Source organism: Peromyscus eremicus, chromosome 19 (genome assembly GCF_949786415.1).
Source record: "Peromyscus eremicus chromosome 19, PerEre_H2_v1, whole genome shotgun sequence".
NCBI lineage: Eukaryota > Metazoa > Chordata > Mammalia > Rodentia > Cricetidae > Peromyscus > Peromyscus eremicus.
In genome coordinates this window covers 27,099,438-27,109,371 of record NC_081435.1, presented here as the reverse complement: position 1 = coordinate 27,109,371, position 9,934 = coordinate 27,099,438, and positions in this window count along the sequence as shown.

Genomic DNA, 9,934 nt, shown 5'->3' with positions numbered 1-9,934 from the left:
TTCCACCTGCATATTGGCCACAGGCTCCATCTACTTCTAGAAAAATTGTCTAAGAAAAGGTATTTCCCCTGCTGTGTCCCACCCTGCAGTCACAGTGAGAACCTGAATCCCTCTCCTGCATCTCTGCTGGAGCCAAAGAGGGCAGGAAGCAACCAGATGCTACACAGATATGGAGGGAAAGGGAGTTGACACGGGACACGAGGGGGGAGGGGCAGGCGGGGACAGGAAAGGATAGCTGGGGTATCTGGGGGTAAAAAGTGACTCTGAGGAAAAGTTGTCCCTGTAACAGGGTTAGTGAGAGAGTTTCCTGAGAGGGAGAGGTTGGATCTTGATGGTGAAAAGGACATTGCTGCTTCCTTCCTTGATGTGGGGTCCTCTGGGTGAGGCCAGAGTCTGTCCTTAGATGCTTTGGACAGTGACAGCATGAGTCTGTAGGTGGCACTGAGATAAGAGGCAGTACCAGGCAGAAGGTCGGTCCAGAAGAGCAGGACAGTCACTGGATTGTCCACAGTTGAAGACCCAAGGGCCTGAGCTGAGGCTGAGGGAAGCCCTCTCCTAGCCTGGTCTCTGCTATAGTCTGGATATACTGTCTTCAAATTCCGGTCGAACCTAACCACATTAGGAAGTGGGGTCCTCTGGGGTGGTTAGGAGTAGATCCGTGCCTTATCCTTTATAAATTTGTCAAACTTGTCCCTTCTTTCACGTGAAGTCAAAGCATTTCTTTCCCTCAGCAGATGCAGTAACAAGATGCTGTCTTGTGTGCAGAGAGGTCCTCACAAGACACCAAACCTGCCAGGACTTTGGTCAGCTTCCCAGTTTCTAGAGCTGTGAGAAATGCATTTCTATTGTTTATAAATTACTCAGTCTAAGATGTTTTGTTTTAGCAGCACACAGAAACTGAAACAGTCTCCCGTCTTCTAGCTACCCCCAAATCCCTGGTTCATAAACAGTTCAAGCCAGGGTATAGCTCCAACTCCAGAGTAAGTTTCATATTCTCGGAGAGTCTGGGCCCCAGTAGGGACTGGCCCAGGGACAGGATAGTGGGTTGGTCAGGAGGAAGGACAGGGAACTGAGCAGACACCAAACATTCCTAATACCACCCTGCACCCACCCAGCCTTGCCTTTTTAAATATGTGTGGGGTGCATCATGCTGGGTATAAGTTCTGACTCCAAGCTATTTCCTGAGATCATAACTGCCATTCCTCTGCCTCTGGGGAAAATCCCACTTCTGTATGTTCAAGACAGAAAAAAAGGAAGAGAAGATGGTGGGGGAGGGGGGTGGCAGCCAGTTTGCCACATACCCTACCTGCCTGGGATACAGGAGTTAGGCTGGAGGAGGCTGGGTTCAGGGTATTTTTCTAGGGTCTGGAGATGATCGACAAATGTTTTAGATTCTTGAAACATTTAAGATCAGTCTGTGCTGTCCCTCATGGTAGCCAGTAGCCACAAGAGGCTCTTTAGTCACTAGTAGATCACAAACTCAGTCCTTTTGGCTCACTAGCCACATTACAGTGTCTCCTGGCCACATGTGGTCCCGGTTCTCACATTGGACGGCACAAATATAAAATGTGCCCTTCACTGCACAAAATTCTATTGAGCAGTGCTGTCCATTAACTTCTTCATAGAGAAGCTGAGTCCCAGAGAGAAACTTGCCCAGGGCCCCAGAGGGATTTTGTGGTGGCCGTGGTACTACATGACCTTCATAAAATGTCTTGCAATAAAATTGCATAAAAAAAACTCTCTATATAATACAACCTACACTGCCAACAGCTTAGGGTGGCAGGAGCTGGGCCCAGATGTGGGGGTGGGGATGGGGGAAGGGAGGTGTTTCATGCCTGTTCCTCCCCTCCCCCATCGCTATCCCGGCACACCAAGATAAAGGAGGCTTAAGAGGCCTGGAATTCCCTCTCCTCCCCCATGATGACCTCATTGTCACAGAGAAGGCAAGGGAGGCGGTGTGCAAGGGCTGGGTGGAGGGTAACTCTGGGGCTGGGGGAAATGGCCCGGGCTTCAAGCCGGAGGAATTAGCAGTGAGGAGGGCCGTGCTGACTATCCAGCCACCACTGCTTCTTAAAATTCACAGCCTACTGCCCTGTACTTAAGCTCCTCCCTGCCTCCCCACCGCTCATGGATGAGACCAAATCCCAGCCAAGAACTGCAGAGGCTGCCATAACTTACCTCCTGAAGTTCCTTCATTCTCAGGGGGACCCCAAGTGCCCCCCCTTTGTTCTTTCGCACCCTCCAGGCTTGCTTCTACCTCAGGGCTTTTGCACTTGCGATTTTTCTACCAACCACACTCTCTTCACCCAGTCCGCTTAACTACCCTTTTGTTCTGACCTCAACTCAAGCTGAGCTTTTAGAACACCTCTTCACAGACCCCCCCGACCCCCCCACCCCAGGGCCAGGGAAGCTGCCTCTATTACTGTGTTCTGATTGAGTGATTCCTGGGAAGCTGCATCCTGACTTGTAAAGCTGTTTCCCTCCCAGCAGATAGGGCTCTCTATAGTCTGGTGTGTTTCTCTCTCTCTCTCTCTCTCTCTCTCTCTCTCTCTCTCTCTCTCTCTCTCTCTCATGGTTTTTCAAGATAAGGTTTCTCTGTTTAGCCCTAGCCTACCTGAAACTCACTGTGTAGACCAGGCTAGTCTTGCATTTACAGAGATCTACCTGTCTCTGCCTCCTGCGTGCTGGGATTGAAGGTATGCTCCACCACTGTCTGGTGATATTCTGTCTCCCAACCGTGGAGCGGTGGCTAGCCCAGGGATGCTCAGTGAAAATATGAGAAGAAGATGAAACATGGGGGTGGGAAGATGACTGAGCTGGTAAAGTGCCTGCTGGGATAGTGTGAGGACCTGGTCCTCAGCACCTACAAAAAAGCTGGTGGTCGTGGTGGTGCATAGTGACTGGAGAATCCTCAGAGATGTTTGACCAATGAGTGAACTCTGGGCTTAATGAGAGGCCTTATCTCATTAACATAAAATGATAGTGAAAGGCATCTGATGTGGACCTCGGCCTCCAAATCTCCCACATTGCACACAAATGCATACATGCCCTCACACATAAACCACACACACACATACATACACAATTTAAAAAGCAACTAAGAAAGGATTGAGTAGGAGTCTGTGCTCCTCGGGGTCCCCTCCACCACACTGGCGCATCTCATCAGGGACCACTCACAGGTGATGGCTATGCCCTCTGCCACAGGGAGGGTGAAGGCTGGGGAGGGAATGAGAGCTAGGGGCCACTAGAGAGGATGCTTGGAGGTGACGAGGTGTGGCGGGAGTGACAGGAAAATGGTGAAACCGACAAGAAGCCGGCTAGGAATCGGGGAGAGGGTAGAAACGCAGCAGGAGTGTTATACGGACACATTGGGCCGTAACGTCAGCAGCAGTGGGGTGGGGGCTAAAAACGCAGCTCCACACTGCCACCTAGAGCAGCCTGAGGGGAATTTCTTAGAGATTCTGCTAAAGCCAGAGAAGTTTTGAGAGTGTCTCAGAAAAGAATTTCAGCACGATCTAGTAGTATGCAGCACTGTTGGAACTTACTAAGGAGAGATTTTTTACACAGATATGAACCCCTGAGTAACTGAAAGAAGGGCTCTCAGGGGATGGGTAGGACTCTCCCAAGCATTGGGAGAGTCCCACTTCAGTGTCTTCAGTTTTGGTGGCCTCTCAAGTTACACCTCAAAGTGCTGGTAAGAAACCCACACCCCACACACCGCCACCGTCACTCTTTCTGGTAAATGAAATCACAGTGTGGTTCCTACGGTGCCTTGGGTCGCCTTGCAATCTGATAAAATAAAACCGTGGCTCTGAAAAATCGAACAAGGGGATAAGACATGCCTTCTTGTAAACAGGGTCTCTTGAAAAATTCTTAGAAAATTGCAGGTTTACATCTGGGAAAGGAGACAGGCAACACCGAAAGCCCACCTGTATTTAGTAGCTAAGCATGGTTCGTTGCTATTTTAACATCCTTATTTGAAATATCTCTATATAAAAAGGAATACTGTCTCTATATAAACAATCTTCACAGCAAATGACAACTGGGCTGCAATTCTTGACTCTTGGCTGGTGAGACGTTTCAAGTTTCCCTTCTCATATCCCCTTAATTTTTCCTGTCCTTCTATCCTGCTTCAATAAAAAGCCACAAGCAAACTGATTAAAACAGCCACTGGGATGTGCCAGGGTGATGGCGTACTAACTGGGCAAGCAGAATAGATTCCCAGAGTTACCGGGTGAGCGGTTGGTAAGGGTATCAGCAAGGAACGGGGACACTTAGTAAGCATTTGTGAATCAGATCCGTTCCATACGTTACTCATGTATTCCCATGGACTGACCCTCCCAACAGCCCTGCTACATTTCCATTTTTCTTTTTTCTTTTTTTTTTTTTCCAGAGAAGGATATTGAGGCACAGAGAGTTAGGTTGCTTGCTCAGGTCACCTAGCTGGTTGAGTTAGTGCCAGGATTTTATTGTAGAGACTTTGTTCTTAATCGCTATGTGACAACTGCTTGTCGTGAACGAAGTGACTTCCAGAGCGACAATGATGGTAGTAGTCTACAGTTTGGTGCTGAGGAAAAAGGAGGTGTTGTCATCATGGAAGGAGGCGTTCTGCTCCTCCCCCTGCCTATTAATGCCCCTTTTGTCCCTTATGGTAGAGTTAACATCTAGGACTTCCCAATGCTATGTGAAATGCCAGAGACCAAATCAAACCACGCCATGAAGAGCACGGGAGAGAACAAGACTGGTCTGGGGAAGAGCCTTGAAGACATAACGTACTGGGGCATGTGCCCAATGACTGAAGTTTGGGGTGGCTTGGAAGGGTTGTAGTGGGTTCGAAGACCTTTTGCGAGGTACAGCTTTGAAGAACCTGTTCATATTTTGTGTTTGTAACAAGACTTTGGTTATTCTGGATCCCACAGCTTCTGTTTGGGTTTCATAGCACAGGTAGATTGGAGCCGTTCAGTAATGCAGCGTTTTCAGGCCGGGTGAACTGAGTCTGTGGCATTCCAGAGTTACTGTTTGAAGGGATCCCATTCATAGTGCCTTTTGTCTACTAGGCCCTGGGGGAACCACAGAAAATACCCCAACAGGAAAACAAGTCTCTTCGGTGAGCTGGGTTCTGCCGTTCTTGAGGGGAAGGGTGGTGGTAGTGATCTTGACCAATGAAAAGTTGGAGAATCTGACTCAGGGCCTAGTAGGGACCCAAGCTGGCCTCCCAGAAATGAAGAGAGCTTTCCAAGGGACGCTAGCCATCCGCTTACCTAGACTTGTTCCTTCCTGGGACTCATTCATCTCTCTACAGCTGCAGGCCTGCTCCGAGCCATGCCATCCCTGAGCCTCCCATGATCCCTGAGCAGTGTTCAGAGGGTGGGAGAGGATGGGAGACTTCACCACTCAGAGCCTCTGCCTTGCAGCTCCATGGAGAAGAGTGTGGGGATGACCTGATGTGCCCACGTCCAGATGCCGGGAGCTTTAGTGTCGTCTCCTAACGGAGGGGCTCTCCCGCCCTCTCTCTCACCTCCCTCTCGTTTCTACCTTTCCAGAAGCTAAGAATGGAAAGGGGGAAGAAAACCCCCTGGCTCTCAGGTCAGAGTCCTAAAGAGTCTAGAGTAGTGGTTCTCAGCCTTCCTAATGCTGTGACCGTTTAATACAGTTCCTCATGCTGTGGTCACCATACAGTTGTTTCCCTTGCTACTTCATAACTGTGATTTTGCTATTGTTAAGAACCATAAGGTAAGCCGGGCTGTGGTGGCGCATGCCTTTAATCCCAGCACTCGGGAGGCAGAGCCAGGTGGATCTCTGTGAGTTTGAGGCCAGCTTGGTCTACAGAGCGAGATCCAGGAAAGGCACAAAGCTACACAGAGAAACCCTGTCTCGAAAAACCAACCCCCCCCCAAAAAAAAAGAACCATAAGGTAAGTATCTGTGTTTTCTGATGGTCTTTTTTATTTTTATTTTTTGGTTTTTTGAGACAGGGTTTCTCCGTGTAGTTTTGGTTCCTGTCCTGGAGCCCGCTCTGTAGACCAGGCTGTCCTCGAACTCACAGAGATCCACCTAGCTCTGCCTCCTGAGTGCTGGGATTAAAGGCATGCACCACCACTGCCCGGCTGTTTTCTGATAGTCTTAGGTGACTCCTGTGAAAGGGTCATTTGACCCCAAAGGGTTCACAACTCACAGGTTGAGAACCACTGTTGTAGAATCAAAGAATGTTCCTTGTCTCGCTGAGTCTAGGCTGCGGGAGTCCCCTTGAATCTGCTCTATTCCCTCAGGGATGAATTACGAGAATGCAGGTACACAAAGCGACAGGAGCCAGACAGATAGACTTACAGAAAAACACAGAGATCCAGAGACAGGGAGAGTCCAAAGTGGAGGGTGTGGAGAACGGAGCAAGACAGACAGAAATGGAGGTACAGAAAGAACAAAGGGGACTGGGGAGATGGCTCATCGGTTAAGAGCACCGACTGCTCTTCCAGAGGACCTGGGTTTGATCCCCAGCACCCACATGGCAACTGGTAATTGCCTGTAACTCCAGTTCCAGGTGATCTGATGCCCTCTTCTGGGCTCTGCAGGCACTGCATGCAATTAGTGAGCTGTAGCAGGATAAATCTTTCCTGCCCACCGGTACCTGAATGGCCAGTCAGAGGTTTAATATTAATTACAAACTGTTTGGTCTATGGCTCAGGCTTCTTGCTAGCTAGCTCTTTCATCTTAAACTAACCCATTTCTATTAATCTATGTTTTTTCACATGGCCTTGGCATTACCAGTCTGCTGGCATCTTTTTCCTTGAGCGTCTGCTCGACTCCGCTTTTCTTCTCCCTGTATCTCTCTTAGATTTCCCTCCTGGCTATATCCTATGTTGCCATAGATCAAAACAGCTTCTTTATTAATCAGTCGTAGCAACGTATATTCACAGCGTACAGAAAGACCATCCCATGGCAATGCACAGACACAATCAGACAAAACTATCCACACAGGAAATAGAAATTTTTTAAAAATGGAAAAGAGGAGGAGAGAGAAGGGAGGAGAAGAAAGGTAGGAGGGAGAGGAGAGGAAGGATCAGGGGAAAGGGGGAAGGGGAGAAGGAAATACAATCCAAGGGCCAGAAGCTTTCTACCCACCTTGTACCACTGAACTGACTTAGAGAGGGTGGAACCTAATCAAGGAAGCCGGGTCTTGCTCTCTGTGGCTCCGCCCTGACTCTGGTGCCCTTAACTTGGGAGAAAAATTGGTGATATTTACCATTTCCTTCAGCTACAAAAGTGATAACAAGCCAGCCATATTAGCCATAATTATAGCTTTGTTAGGAATAGGAATCACAGGCATTTCCATACCATAGTATTGCAGATCTTTAAAATATCATTTATGTTCATTACTGTTTTAAAATTATGTGAGGTATCAACCTCACACTTGATCTTATTTAAAGCATTAATAAAAAGCACATACATTACTCTATCACATTAAAATAGTTTTATAACTTTATTGCAAGACAATTGGTTTCCTTTATACTCCTATATATTTTATTTTATGCATTTTAAAACATTAGTGTGAAATGGGGTTCATATGCTCTACCGGGCTGCCAAAAGGAAAGAAAATAAAGAGGGTTGGAATTCCTGCACCTTACCAGATACCCCCTAGCGCTGGCACATTTCCTGGGGCACTGTGGGTTTCTTGCGTGTTTGTTTGTTTGTTTGTAATTCCCTCTCTTGCAGGCTCAGTCTGACTTCCAACAAGAAGCTGGATAAGCCGGGCGGTGGTGGGGCATGCCTTTAGTCCCAGCACTCGGGAGGCAGAGGCAGGCGGATCTCTGTGAGTTCGAGGCCAGCCTGGTCTACAAAGTGAGATCCAGGACAGGCTCCAAAGCTACACAGAGAAACCCTGTCTCAAACCCCCCCCCCCCAAAAAAAGAAGCTGGATAACTTAGACAAGATAAGGGGGCCTGCCTGTGAGAGGGGCAGAGGCCTGGGTCTGGGAAAGCTACGAGAGCAAGATCAAGAAAGGAGGTTGGGGGAAGAGGTCACGGACCTTCCATCACGCAGTTTAACTCCCCAGATCTCTTGCCAAGCTGTCATTGAATGATCTTAGAGCAGGAGTTCCCTTTTCAGAGGGAAGCAGTGGGGCCTTGATTGCTTTCATTCCTTGTAGCCGAATATGCGTGAGGAGTATTGTCACCACCACAGAAGGAAAGAAGGGGGTCCTCCCCCATAGGCACCTGTTTCAGGGGGTCCCGTCCGGGGTTGTGGGTGACTTGGAGAATCTGCTGCTTTCTAGCTTGATCAAGTCATTTAACAGTCCTCTCTCCTTATGTATAAAACGAAGGTTGTGCTGGGCGGTGGTGGCGCACGCCTTTAATCCCAGCACTTGGGAGGCAGAGTCAGGTGGATCTCTGTGAGTTCGAGGCCAGCCTGGGCTTTCCAGGAAAGGCGCAAAGCTACACAGAGAAACCCTGTCTCGAAAAAAACAAAAAAAACCAAAAACAAAACAAAACAAAACAAAAAAAACCAAAAAACAAAACGAAGATTGCAAAATGTCCTATTTTATACGAGTATTGTGATGAGTAGTTTATATGAGTATTGTGATTTGAAGTTTGCAGAGCCGTGTTCGCACAGGGCCTGCGACACCCGCAGCTCTCAAAAACTGGTAGTTATTATTATGGACATTTTAATTATTAATTATTATTGTCATCCTTTTTCTTTCTCTGGGGAAGTGGGGCTGTGCTGAGGATGACAATCATTCCCTGAGCTGGGACAGGCGGGAGAGATGGGACCCACTTCCTCACACTCCCCTACTCCCCCCATCCCCGCCCCCCAGAAGCTGGGGTCTTCCTCTAGTTACTGACAGTTCCTGTGTCTGCTGACTCACAGCCAACTTCCTCTCATAATACAAACAGGAAAACACACCGGCCAGCACATCCCCAACCCTCCAACATCACACATAGCTGAACGCTGGCCCTGCTCTGAGGGGGAAGTATCTCAGGGCGGGCGCTGGGGGTCAGGCCTCGGTGCTGGGGCTCTTGCTACAGGGAGGGGAGCGGCACACCCTCTAACCGTCTACCCTGCCCCAGCGAGTGTCGGCTGGGAAAGCCGAAAGAAGAAGCTCCTCCCAAGAATGAAAAGGTCCACGCATGTATGGTCACCGTGCTTGCCCCAGAAAGGCAGCCTCGATTTGGAAGACCCAGGAAAAGAAACCTAGGCTTGGGCGCTTGGGGCAACAGAAGCTGGTGAGCCTCCTCTGCTGGACCTCAGCACAGAGGGGGGGCCCAGCAGAGACAGAGGTCCTCAGCTCTGAAGGCATTACCCATTTTGCTCTCATGCCCCATTTAACTGGGTGCCTGACTCCAGTCCACCCTGCTGGGTGCCGGAGAGGAGCTGAAGGCTTCAGGCCCCACACCTTCTCCGCCTGGCCGGGACCGGGTGCTAAGGTCCTCCGCAATGCTCTTTTTCCCTGTTTCCACTCTCTACCCCTATCTCTGAGCTGGCCCTCAATCTTAGTCCCTTTCCCAGAAGTTTCTGCGTCCCTACTTTTTTGTTCTGGGAGAAAGCTGAGCGCAGACCCCTGATAAGCAAGGCGGTTGGGTAAGGGGCCCAAACCACCTGAAGGCGGGCGCTTGCACAAGGAGCGGCGAGCCCTCGAGCCCTCGGGGCGGGGCCGGGCTGTCGGGGGAGGGCTGCGGGGAGGCGGTGCTGGCTCGGCCGGACCCCCTGCCTCGGACAGCGCGGCGGGCACCCGGGAGCTGACGGAGGCTACAGCGAGGTGAGGACCCCAATCCCTCGGGCCCGGCTTCTCAGACTCCACCCCATCACCTCCTCCAGGACCTCTGCGGACTCCCAGGGCCCCTCAGTGTCGGCTCCCTTCTCCTCCTCTCCTTCCTCCCTGCCACGACCCGCCCCTCCTGGTTGCCAGGTCTCTGCCCCCTCCCTCCTTGCCCTCCCCCAAG